At 43.7% G+C, this 13,909-nt stretch overlaps 2 long non-coding RNA genes across 5 annotated transcripts in view; one reads left to right on the top strand and one right to left on the bottom strand.

The window, feature by feature from the left end:
• The window catches only part of LOC310681768, a 55,309-nt gene that overhangs the window by 17,209 nt on the left and 24,191 nt on the right, over positions 1 to 13,909 (bottom strand). The gene's annotated exons all lie outside the window — the stretch shown is intronic.
• Positions 1 to 13,909, top strand: part of LOC310681661 — a 44,231-nt gene that overhangs the window by 26,583 nt on the left and 3,739 nt on the right. For all 4 annotated transcript variants that reach the window (XR_014513462.1, XR_014513463.1, XR_014513464.1 and 1 more), the window contains one exon: positions 10,932 to 11,057. This is a non-coding gene — a long non-coding RNA (uncharacterized lncRNA). The remainder of the gene's footprint in view (positions 1 to 10,931; positions 11,058 to 13,909) is intronic.

Raw genomic sequence — 13,909 nt, 5'->3', positions numbered from 1 at the left:
ATCTACAAAGTCAATCAGCAAAGCTGGCAGGTGGCAGCCCCACTGCCTCCGAGAGAGAAGCAGTTCAGCTCCACCCTCTGCAGCCAGCCAGTGAGGCACTCTTTTCTGGTGGGGCTCAAACACAGAGGCAGAGGCAGCCTCAGAGTCCAAGGGCTGTCCATGGAAGAGGGTGCCTCACTGGCTGTGGAGAGGAGAAGGAAGAGGAACTTGTATGGGAAATGCACCCAGAAGACCAAAATGTATGGAGGAGTTAGTGATCTGACAAGGTTACCCATTCTGCCTCTGTTCCTTCCCCCTCCCTTGCTCTTGTTAAGTTCTTTGATGGTGTGAGAACAGTCTTTAATGTCCTGAGAACATTAAAGGAGGAGGTGAAGCCCCCCCCCCAGCTGCCTTAAACAGTTGTGGAGGATAATGCTGGGTACCTTCTTTGATGTCGGACATTGTTTTGAGAAAGTGAGGCATTGGGATGATCTAATGGATGATCTGCCAGTCTTGGAAGTCACACAGGCTGTCTATAAAACCGGACAGTTTGGGCAGAGTTTTAAACCTTTGCCTAACGAAAGGACGTAACAGGTCATTATTTTACGTACAGGAAATGATTTTAAACCAGGTGATTTTGCTGCTACTCTGAATCCAAACATATCACTGGAAAACGACATGCTGATATCTAAACACATATTCCACTCTTTAAAATATGGCAGCCTCTGAAAAGAATGTTGTTGATAATGTTCACATTATTGTTATTAAGCAATCTCCCCCCACCCCCACAAGTGCTTCAGTCTATAGCTGCGGTCTCTCTCATTAACTTTGCTTCTTGATGCATTCAGTATGCAGATTCTTCCAGTGCAATGATTTCTGCACATTGCCATATGCCATATCCCAGGAGAACGGGCAGGGCGGGGGCAAGGGGGTGGGTGGGAGGGGGAGCAGCACTAACCCTTTCTTTGATATCCAATGATAAGATGCCTGGGTATTTTTTCCCAAAAGCAGTGCAAACAGCAGCGGGTGGGCAGTGGAAGGCTGCACTTTGTGCTCTTCCATTTTCACCTAATAGCTTTCATTGCCCGTTGAAGCTCCGGGGGTTAGAATGACAAAGGGCAAGGAGCTCAAGAAAGATTTCTGTCTAGACCTTATGGGTGGAAGACTCTTTGGGGAGCATTTGCCACAATGCAGAAAGCGACAGCCACTTTCTCAAGTGCAAATAGAATCGAGTGGATGCAGTGGCGGCTGTTTTCCCTGGCCTCTTACCATTTCTACCCATCTTGCTTAGAAGCAACTGAAAACTCCATGCTAAGACATTTCTTCCAACAGCTAACCTGGGTGTTTGCTAACAATTTTGGTCAGCTAGCAGGCTTAGGTGCCTAACGCCTATTTAGACTGAATAAGTGCCTATGGTGGTATTGAATGCAGATCAAGTTATTTGGTCATGCCTTACTGGATCAGACCGATAACTATCTAGTCTAGTTTCCAGCAAGATGATTGGCTGGTCACAAGGAGAGAATGAAAGTGATGACCTTCTCCAGATGTTGATCCCAGAGTCAGGTACATTCTGCAGCAGAGTCCCCCAAACTTGGGTCTCCAGCTACTGTTGGACTACAACTCCCATCATCCCTAGCTAGCAGGACCCAGTAGTCAGGGATGATGTAGAATTGCAGATGGTGGGAATTGGAGACCCAAGTTTGGGAAGCCCTGGTCTGTAGCCTGTGTACACAAATTGGTGAGCTCTACACTCATACAAATGAAGAGTCTGTGTACCTGTGTACAGAAAACCTGAACTGTATAAATCAAAATGTGCATACACTTTTTATTACTTTTGACCAGTGTAATGTGTGATGTGCAATGGCTAAGTAAGCCTTCTTAAAGCATGGAAAGAGGATGTGTGTCCCGTGCTCCCTCTGTTGCTGCTCCCATGTTTTGCGGAAATGGCAGAGATCCAAAAATTTAACAGCTAACTTTAAGTGACACAGTGTTCAGCTGCCAGTCGGATGCTGGTAGCACCCAGAACCTTGGGTTTTTAAGGAATTCAGCCACTATGTCACGTCTTCTTCTGCATACACCTTATAAGCACATTAACTTTCCTGGTCCTGAAAGAAGTGGCTTTCAGATTTTGGAAATAATGGAAATTTATTTCATTTTGTTCTGCCTTACAAAACCAGGTCAGTTGGCAACTCTAATCCTTGCGTATCTGAAATGCGCTTGAAAGTAACAGAGCTTTGCACACTGCTCCATCCCGTCCCCGAGGTCATTCTTCCCCAAATGTGTCAAACAAAGGGCCAGCTGCATTATCTGACCACAGCTTGGTTACACATGCAAAGCAAGGGATGGGGGAGGAAGAAGAGAGGATCATCTATTATTAAAGTGTGAATGGCGGAGACTTTATGGCCCACTGAACTTGTATTGTGTAATAAGAACAGAAAGAGAGGCTCTCTGCTTACCTAGTGCCTTGGGCTCATGAGACCACATCTGAGACACAACCAGAAAAGAAAATAGGGAGAAACTGTGTTATACTGGTTGTGACTACCTAGATGAACCTCATGTGGGTTTAACACTCCATGGGTTGTGTTTTTTTGTTTTTTGTTTAAAGGAGCTCTCTACCCACAGGAAACGAATTTCCACAGAGGCCAAACTATTGTGACCTTGTCAGCCAGGCGAAATAAGAATAGACTTCACCCTCAGGAAAAAAAATGCAAAAAGCACATTTTTAACAGTGAGTACCCATCTCAGTCACCACAAAACACTCCCAAGGAAGGGTTTGCTTCAGACATGTTGGTTTCCCCCTCAACATTAGTACAGCAAGCCACAAAGACTGTAGGAAGCCCAAGTGAATACTGACTCTCCTAAAATACATTTGGCCATCTGGCTGACTCACTGACATTCACGTGGCCTTCCCACGTTGGGACATGATTTTCCTTTCTGTCAAATGTGCTCATGGTTAAGGAAATGATATTGTGCACAGAGGCCTTGAGGACTATTCTCTTATGCTTTTTGAGAACTGGCCTGTTCTGGGGGTGTTGATAATAACCTCATGGATTCCACACCCCATCATCTCCTCCACAGTCATCCAGGAAATTGCGGTGGTTCAGGGGGACCAATTCCCATGCAAAGACAGCAGCCGGTATGGAAAACCTGGATATTCCTGTATCAAACCTTTATAAAGTCTTCTTGCCCAGCATGGCCTTGAATGCCATTTGCCTAGGCTTTGCCCTCTGCCACAGTCTTTGGATTCTCACCATGTCCTCTGCATGATTCAAGAGGGAGCTAAAAAAAATTTGACTTTTTGTGTGTATATTTCGTTCAATGCAAGTTCCATCTGGTCATTCAACAGTTGAAAAACTGGGGGCTCAGTGTGCATCTTTTCCTGTTCCCTCTTCATGCCATTTTCCTTGTGTATCATGTCTATTAGATTGAAAGCCTGCAGTGAAGGGCTGATTTGTTTTTAAATCTTTGTACAAGTCTCTAGGACGCTTAAGGACTTTATGATGTTGATCATGAGGAAGCAGTTGCATATTATTGTCCTTGAGAGGTAATTGGTGCTAGTGTACACTAACATTGTACACAACTGGATCAACTTGTGTGGAAGACTCTGCAGAAGAACTGCTACTTCTCATGCATGGGTCATAAGTGTGGCCAAGCCCTTAGGTGAGGACTGGTGAATATGTTTAAACTAGCTCAGGGTATTTTACTTGCAGGTAGGGATTGCTTGCATTTTAATGAGAACTACCTAATTCAGACATCTCAAACCAATAGGCAAACGCAAACCCAGCTATCCTTTGAAATTTTCATTTCTCCGAATTTTGCAATGCAGTTCTCCAACCAAATAGTATGACCAAAAATGCATATACTATGGAAGGGAGAGTTCATAAAAATGGTCATCAGTGAAGATTACATTCAAAATGCAGTATAATAGAGAAAACTGCTTGTAAAATATTCCTATTATCCAAAACTGCATATAAAAAAAAATCACACTAAAATGGAGAAAAGCAAACTAAAATGTTGACAAATTTTCATGAGGATTAAAAAAAATAGAAATTGCAAATTGCTGTGGAAACATTGAAAACTGAATTTAAGACTGGAAAAACGAGGAACTGACAGATATTCCCACCCACCTCCTTGCAAGTGTATCAGCTTGATCCTTCGAGGTGAGCTATGCACATGACATCCGACTTTCATGCATGTGATTCCTATCTGGACATCAAACTCTTTGAGCAGGTGCTCAAATGTCAGGTGCTGCTCAGATGGCTCCCTTCTCCAAATCATGAGACAGCGCTTTGTGCGTGGAGCTTCTTTCGTAAAAACAAAACTCTATTCTATTGGCCAAAGACCATTACAATATGAACCATTCAAGAGAGGGAGCAGAGGTCTGCCTTCACCCTACTCCCACCCCAAGCCCAACATGCTGGGGCGAATCAGCTCATGCAGCCATAGTTTCTCTGGGCCTGCTCCAATGGATCAGGGAATGTATGCATTTAGGCACAAAGTTCTAGTCTGCAATTATAAACTTACTTGGTAGTATTTTCCTTTGAAATAAGTAAGATGTACTCTCTAGCATTTGGGCCCTGAATAACTTTAAAATGTCAAGAGCCTTGGAAGAGTATAATAAATGCTTTTAGAATATATTTGGGGAAGGATCTGCTTGCAACGGCAGCAAGCCTGAATAACAGGCCCACGGGCATCTCGAAGAGTCACGGCAGGTTGTCTGCAATTTAAAGAGCAACATATGAAAATGAATGGCTTCAGATTGGTCAACCCATGCTCTTGCCATTATGTAAAACATATGCTACTTATACAACATTTGCATGTAAGCTCATACATTTTGGTTACACATGGGTTATCTTGGAACCCTTAAGGCCCCTACCCTATTTGCAAATATTTGATTTAGATGGAGGCAAAGCTATCATGCAAACATAAACATATGCGGAATGGCGAGGGTAGTCAAAAATACAAATTGGCTTCTCTATTGTTAATTCACTTCCTGTTTCATGCATGCAGCTATCTGTCTGGATGTCTGTCTGCTTATCTCTCTAAGTACCCACATTGCTGGGTGTTAGTGATACAGTGGTACCTCGGGTTAAGAACTTAATTCATTCTGGAGGTCCGTTCTCAACCTGAAACTGACCAGGCTTAACTCAAATCATACTGTTCTTAACTCAAATCATCCTGCAGTATGATTTATGGCCTATTTACATTATTCTTGCTGGATGAAAATCTTTAGAAATACCCCCCCCCCCCGGTGCATTTAATTAGGGTTGCCATATTTCAAAAAGTGAAATTCCTGACACCCACAAAATTGTTCAGCTTTTTTTAAGGAAACCACCCAAAGCAGCTGTTTCTGCTGCTTTTTCCACCGCGTTGCCATACATCCGAGTTTTCACTGACATTTTGCCATTTTGGCAAAATTCCCCATGCCGCCATTGTTAAACCCAAAAACCAGGACATGTCAGGGATTTTCCTGACTTATGGCAAGTCTAGTTTAAGTTTTATTCAGAATAGACCCTTTGCAGTTAATCAACATGACTAAGTTAGGTCCATTAATTTCAATAGATATACTCTTGAGTAAAACCCTATGTATCTGGTTTTTCAATGGTTGACAAGCTTTTTTGGTATTTTAAAATATTTTGTAAGTTGCTTTAAGACATTTTTGTGCTGGCAGTTGTGGAAACTAGGCCTAGGCCAGGCCCGCTTCACAGCTAGGCACAGAAGGTGATTGACAGCTGGGAGGCCTTGCCCACCTGTCAAAGTGGCCCACCAGGGATGAGTGATCTAAAGGTCTGGCCAGACAGGCTAAAAAGGTTCTCCACCCCTGCTATAGACCTCTTGCTACGTCTCTCCCAATACTGTTGCACTCTAAGCTGTTCTGCCCCCTTGCTCCCTCTTTTGCAGCCACAGTAAACATTGAAGTAAGCCCCCCAATCTGCCATGGCAGTGACCCACTTCTAGCTCATCTATGTTTACATCTGGTCAGGCTGGAAGAGGGAGGCCAGGGGGAATGTTTAGTTACATAGATAATCCCATCTACTTTTCTAATTATTTTTACAAACTGAGTATCCATCGCGGAGACAGAAATGGCTCTCACCTCTGATGACGTACTGTGGCAAGCTGTTACATACGTATAAAACAGGATGGCAAGAGCCCCCACTTTCTGCCCTCAGTGTAAATCTGCCTGAGTATTACTAAAGAACTATAGCCGTAATGATGCTCTCCCCCTGCCTTCCTCTCTTTCCTTCCAGATGTTTTTCCTTTTATTTTCATGCAGGGATTGTCACTGTTTCCATAACACAGTAAATCAGATTATTCTTTTGATTCCTTCCACAAGTATAGGGCTCTGAATCCTGTAGTGGCTAGTGAGCGAGAAACCCACTGGAGTCCTCTATATATGTTTACTTAGTCTCAATGTAAAAACATTTTTTAAGCAGGCAGACATCTGCCAGAGCGGGTAGTCTTTTCATTGATTGCTGCTATAGGAGCCCTGGAGACAGCAGAACTGATCCACGCTGAACTAAAGTTTCCATAAATCTGCCAGGCCCAAATCCTCCAGTGGCCTCTCATCCGGCTGCTTAGAGCTTGTTTCCTTGCTTTTGATCCATGCTGGTGCCAAGTTCAAATAAGCCTCCTCGTTAGCAGAATCCTTGAAACCAACACCCTGGCCCTAAACCTTTTGGAAACACCGAAGTCTCTTCCTTCTGTTGAATGCCTTCCTCTATTCAAATGGAAACCAGGATTTCCTTAATGGGTTTGGGCCCAAGATGCCTGGCTCAATTGACCTGTCCTTCCCTGCCGCGGGCAGTGTTCCTTGCGTGTCCTGGAGAGATCACCCGCATGCTGCTCAAAATCTAAGCTGGAAGGAATTTAATAGATGTGGAAGATCCATCTGCTAAGATTTGTTTCGTATGTGTCACACAGAGATTAATCTCTGCTTCAGAAAAAAAAGTGCACCCTTTTAATGTATGCAAAACTGTATAAGCATTGGTTTCCACCGCAAGCGCACAGATGGGGAAGAAACTGCCTAGACAAGAGATTAAGGGGAAGTATGATATGGAACCTGCCAACCTAGCAGTTCGAAAGCACGTCAAAGTGCAAGTAGATAAATAGGTACCACTCCGGCGGGAAGGTAAACGGCATTTCCGTGTGCTGCTCTGGTTTGCCAGAAGCGGCTTAGTCATGCTGGCCACATGACCCGGAAGCTGTATGCTGGCTCCCTCAGCCAATAAAGCGAGATTAGCGCCGCAACCCCAGAGTCGGCCATGTCTGGACCTAATGGTCAGGGGTCCCTTTACCTTTTTTATGATATGGAAAGGGCTTTCACTTGCATAGAAGATGAAGCAGACCTCTTTTCTGTTGCCCCAGCGGCAGGACTAGAACCAATGAGTAGAAATTGTGGGGATGCAGATTTAGGGTAAACATTAGGCAAGTGTTTCTTTCTAATATCTCAACCAGAGCCAGGGCCTTTTCAACTCTGGCTCCGGCCTGGTGGAACACTCTGCCTCACGAGACCAGGGCCCTGCAGGATCTGAGTTGTTCCGCCTGGCCTTTGGCTTGGAGCCAATTTGATTCCCTCCCTCTCTTTCTTTTTTCTTTTCCTTCTGCTCCTGCAATAAGGCTACATTATAATATTTTAATGTTTCATTATTTTAATGTTGTATTTTAATTTTGTTTTTAAGTTGTAATCATTCAACTTGTTTTTATTATTGCTTGTAAGCCGCTCTGAGCCCAGTCTTGGCTGGGGAGGGCAGGGTATAAATAAAAATTATTATTATTATTATTATTATTATTATTATTATTATTATTATTAATAGCAAGAGCCGTTCACAGCGAAACAGACATCTTGGGAGCTGATACACTCTCCTTCCCTGGAGGCAGAGGATGGGCAGTCATCTGTCAGGGATATTGGAGCTGCATCCTGGATTGTAGGCTTAGACTAGATGACATCCAAGATCCCTTCCAGATCTCTGATTCTATGTTTTCTGGAAAGCCAAGAATCCAATCTATAGATGACCAGTAAAGGTGGGTTTCCAGTACCCTGTGATTGGACCTTACATAGCATCAGTAATGTTTGACAGGTGAATCATGTAGGATTGGTGGGTTGTAGGGGAAGTTTCTGTCCTGATCTTTACTGAAGTTTTTAATCAAAAGATAATACAGAGATGAGGAAAGCAGAAATATACTCCCTAATGCCTAGCATTAAAAAATAATAATAATGTGAAGGCACCCAAGGATTTCAACATCATTTGCAGAATATATTTTGAAGAATGATAAAAGTTTGATCATATTTAATTTGCCTTTTGTCTATTCAGGATGACATCTTCAGTATGAACAATCAAAAAGATAAACAAACACATAAATACAAAAACAAAAACCCTGAGAGCAACTGAGCTGAGGTTCTCACGTAGTTACAATACTGCAGTAAAATGCCATCATATTTGCTACCAGAACACACGAGGACCATTAATACTGGGCCCATTTGTTTGCAATTAATAAAACAGCTGTCCATAATATGACCTTTGGGTGACCTTGACATATTTTCTGTTAGCCGAAGGCGCAGACCTTCAAAGCCGTCTTGTTCTATCCCTCAGTAGAAAGAAAGTAGGATTAAGAATCTCGTTTAACAGACGGGTGAGATGAAGTTGCCATTTGGGATCACATGAGGCCCTTGCTTCCTATGGATATATCAGAATCTATTTAGAGGACCCTGACACCTGCAATATTCCAGACAGTAGATGGTAGATTCATAAACAGAAGATGGCATGAACAACAGAGAGCCAGCTATTGCTTCGCAGCTCTCCCATCTGTCATGCTTTTCTGTGCCATCAATTATGGACAATGTCCAGTCATCTTGATGGAGCAGATTGTTCCGCTTGCTCGATAGCCAATATGGATTTCTGGTCACGAAGCTAGCTGTACTAGAAAGATAAATTTATGAAAGGTACCATCAGTTACTGCTGTTTCCTATTCAACTTGCTACAGGAAGCATTCAGGAGAGAAAATGGAACCAGTTGCAAAAATGTGGGAAGGACCTCTCGATGATGGAACAGGGGAAGGAGGCGAAATCAAGAAAGGGTTGGGGAAAGCCGAAGGGCAGATGAGCCCAAAGAGCAAAACTTCAAGATGATTTAGTGTAAATTAGATACTCTGTAACTTTCCCCCCCACCAAGGGTGGTGCCCTAGGCTGCTATTCAGCGCATACTTGTGAGTGAAATGGATATTCTAATCCAAGTAACTGTCGTCTAGAGTTAATTCTGCCATAATAGTGACAATAAAAATCTGATACTCCTTCTTCCTTCTCCTAGTCCTCAAGCCGGTTGAATCCTGCTATACTGCATGATCAGCCTGAACGGAATAACACGATTCTTCTCGTACAGAAAATTGGGTCCGATCAGTAGTTATTTGCATCTATCTCTGTTGATGTGAATCTTAAGTCTAATACCTCACGAGGGCTTTCATTCTTTTTTTCCTTTTTTTAAAAAGAGACCGTTTTCTATTCTAATATTTGGGAATCATGACTAGACTTTTAAAAGCTAGTGTGTAGGGCAATCTGGTGTGTGCAATGTTTCTGTGTGGAGACTTAGGGCTGGATTCAACTAATGAGTCCCACTAGAGAAAGCCAGCGCAGCATCTTCCACTGGTGCAGTGGAGCTTTCTGCCCCTCCTGTGCCATCCAAATTTGCTTCAGAGTGTGTGTTGGGGAACCCACAGAACAGAGTGGAGAGGAGAGAGAGAGATCATTCCATCCGGCAAGCTGCCATGGTTGCACTGGTGGTACAATTTCCTTAGAACTACACTGAATTCCTTCCATTATCTGGACGATGGTTATCTAGGCAAAGTTTCTGGGGATTTATCAATGGCCAGGGGAAAACCAAACTCCCATTTTATAGATACAGCTAGAAAATGTTGCTATCCCCATGCAAAGAATCCACACAACGTAAGATGAGCCTGCTGGACCAGGTCAATGGCTTGTCTAATCCAGCATCCCTTTCTTAACTAGATGTCTATGTGAAGCCCACAAATGGGGCCCAAATGAAGATCAGCTTCCAGTGTATGGTATTCTAAATCATCCTGCCTCAGACACAGAGGCACTTACATGCTCCCTCCTAAATGTCTGCCAGACTTTACATCAGAGATGGTCCCAAGATGAACAATGAAGAAATTCCTGCTAAACTGGACAGTCGAAAGTGATGAATATGGAAGACATTTTTTGCATGCAATGTGGCATTAGTGTACATATCTATTTCTATCTAGCATGACAAAAGATATTCCTTAAATATATATGATACTTACCACATCCTGGAGATGTTTTGCTTCTTAGGGATCTTCAAGACCTGGTCTTGAACAACCAGAGTAAATGTCTTCATAGTTTTCTGTGATGAAGCATTCACACACAGAAGTCATCACAATGTTGCGGTCATCAAATGATTGACATGCATATGTGAACTTGCTCCTAATGATAATGACAAAGAAACTTGCCTCATTGTAATAAACTGACAGATGCATTTGTAGGGCATATGTTCTAGATCAGGTTTTATAGTATTTTTGTATTCATTGCTGTTGGTTGATTTTTTTTTTCTTGTTTTATGGTATTATTGTGCTGATAGGTGCCACTGTTTGTTTTTATTGTACTCTGGGATCTCTGGCAATGAATGGTGGGTAAGAAATGCTTTAAATGAATAAATACATGTTGCTCTGAAATATTTAAAAACACCTCATTTGAGGATTATGCAAAGGTATACAGCCAAAATCAAGTAAACAGGCCATTTATAGAATTGATAGCCAATCATACAGTGACTGCTGGCAGGGCTGTTTTACAACATTTTCAGGTCATAATTGACTGTCACTTTAGCGTGGAATGAGCCTCAATTACTGCACAGAGATTATGGCTCTTCCTAAAGAATTCAATACTGCCTTTGCTTTAAGAGTTTGCTTTAAACTCTCCATTACAGGATAATGGCCTGCACAACCGCAGCATCAAAGATTTAAAAACAAAAGGGGGAAAACAACAGCAAGCCAGTTCCTATCTCACCTTTGCAGAGGAAGAAAAGCCAGAGTAAAGCAACATTTGTGCTAAGGTTGGGATGGGGAAATTGGCTTATAACTCCTGTTCTTTTCAAAATTTTGTTGGGCATTGGTTCTTCTGAGTAGCTTTTTCAAGAGACAGAATAACTCGTTCATTTGTCTGAGGTCATGTACAGATCATTGTATAAACATCAATAGCTGCTCAGCAAACCTCTGGATTGCAACATGCTGTGTGTGTGTGTGTGTGTGTGTGTGTGTGTGTGATCCAGTTGCCTCTACTACTCAAGCAGCTATTGGTTGATTAATCACAAGGCCAGAACTGGAGCTGCTAACTGATGATAATGACCTGAACTGCAGGGCCTGCATCTGATATGGGGTCATGGAGACAGATTGAGGGTACTATAGGCGCACCACTCACCTTGCTGCCCTACAGCCTCCCCGACTGAGTTGGCCAAGGCTGTCTTTGATGTGGTTTTGGAGGAACCTAGGACTCTCATCCTGGTTGACTTCAATACCTATGCCTTGGTTGCCTTAGGGCCAGCTCAGGCTTTCATGGCAATCATGACACTGTCTCAGATGGTCATTGGTTAGTCCACCTCCTGGCAGGGTTCAGAGTTTTGGTGGCAGTCCTACCCTGCAGAAGTCCACCCCACCCTAGACACCATTCATGCAATTAGCAATTGTGTGAACACAGGAGGCTCCTTGGTACAGAACTGTACCATTGGACCATCCAGCTGACTGGCAGTGGCTCTCCAGGTTTTCAGCCAGGAGCCTTTCCCAGTCTTGTTGGGAGATGCCAGGGATTGGACCCAGAGTCTTCTCTGTGTAAAGCAGGTGCTCTGCCACTGGGCTGCAGTCCCTTCCCCTGCTCTCCTCTATGTACACAACACAATGGTTATTTCAGTCCTGGTCAGCGTGGTGTAGTGGTAAGAGCGGCAGACTCGTAATCTGGTGAACTGGGTTCGATTCCCCGCTCCTCCACATGCAGCTGTTGGGTGACCTTGGGCTAGTCACACTTCTCTGAAGTCTCTCAGACCCACTCACCTCACTGAGTGTTTGTTGTGGAGGAGGAAGGGAAAGGAGAATGTTAGCCGCTTTGAGACTCCTTCGGGTAGTGATAAAGCGGGATATCAAATCCAAACTCTTCTTCTTCTTCTTAGGCTGCACACACAGCCTAAAATCGCCACTTGGTTACACAGGCCTGCCTGGAGGGCTTTTGCTATTGTAGCACTTCTACATACAAGAGTGTCCTGGCTGCGCTTGCCCCAAAGTGGTGTAACATTGCTGTTGGGAGCAGGTTCCTCTTTCACAGGATTAACAAATACTGGATATCAGGTATCAGATGCCAAATACTGAATTTCAAATATGTGTCGGAGAGCTGACACCCAAGCCTGGAAACATCTGCGAGTGCAAATCTATTTCAGCACTAATTACCATCTCTTCTGGATTGCACCAGCTTTTTTCAGAGTCTTTCTTTGTACGTTGCACCGTGACCTCGGCGATTCCCTTTGCTAGAAGCAAGCTAGGTCAAACACAGTGCACATGCGGGAATTGTCATCAAAATCTAGTTCCTTTCAGCGCTCCATAATGAATTCACTATGTGGCTGCCAAATTCAGTCCTATTATAGGCAAAAATATGTCCACAGTCACTCTCCAAAATAGTCCCATCATGTCAGTTTTCTCATCTTAATTTATGGCACTTGTTTTCTGACTCCATGCGTATTTATGTGCAGCTGGGACTCTTGCTCTAGCACAGGCCAATTAATCTGGCAAAATTCCTTTTAAGTGAGTTCTCCACTTATTCTGTATTGTATATATTGTGCATTCACAGTCGGTTCTCAGGCCAAACTTGCTACGATTGGAATGCACAATGGCAGGAACTCCCAGAGTTTCTGCTTGAATGTTACATTCATGAGTGATTCCATCTGCTTGCAAAGAAAAAGAAAAAGAAAAGAACTGTTGTTGCGTGTTCAGACCCTGAAACCTCCCCCCTAAATAAATTCACACATGACTCAAAATTTTGGTTTGGTTTTTGGCAAAATTTAGGCCACAACTTTATTGATTACAGAAAGTGACTAGTTACATAGGCTTTGGTTCGACTAGCTCCCTGCCATGCAGGTAGCGCTGACCCAAGGGTGAACACCTGGATAAGTGGAAAGCCAGGAACAGGCTAACTCCGCCACCCAAATGTCCCCCTGGACTCAGGCACAGGCACAACCCCCTCTCAGGGGTTGACCAAACCATTGAGTCCTTAGATTCCTTTAACGGAATACCCTTCACATAGGGATGGCGAAAGCGCTCTCCCATCCCTATCACCTGAACCAGAGTCTATCCACAACCTTACAAGTTGTGACAATTTGCTATGCGGCAGGCGAAACCCAAATGGCAACAGCCAATCAGCCACGTGGGGAAAATTCCTGCTGTGCCCCTGTCCCAACGACAGACAACACACGACGGCATGGCAAGGTCAAGCACAAAGCCCTAAAAGTAGGGAGAGGTGGGCGGGTGTTCTGAATGCACGCGCCGAAAGAGGAAGCTCTGGGTCACGTGCATGGGCATAAATAGGTCCCTTAAACCATTTGGACTGCGTCCCATTGGCCAGATTGTACCCAGCTTCGAGGGACCTACCAATTGGGTATTGTGGCTGACCAATCGTACCCACCCACAGCACAGGGTGTCGGTTTGCCAGGTCTCACCACAATACGTGCCCTCTTTAAGGGAGGGCCTGATTTATGTAATTTCCTAGTCTGTTATGACTTGATTTTTACTGCAGAGCAGTCTAAAGGTAATATGTTCAGCTAAATCCCAGGGTGGGTAGCTTCAAAATCATAAACACTCGAACCTTCGGCTAGTAGTCATTCGCTTTTAGCCCTACAGCTTCATCCATAAAATGAGAAGAACCATG

Source organism: Podarcis tiliguerta (genome assembly GCF_965153285.1).
Source record: "Podarcis tiliguerta genome assembly, chromosome: 7".
NCBI classification, from domain to species: Eukaryota; Metazoa; Chordata; class Lepidosauria; order Squamata; family Lacertidae; genus Podarcis; species Podarcis tiliguerta.
This window is presented reverse-complemented; position numbering and strand designations above follow the sequence as displayed.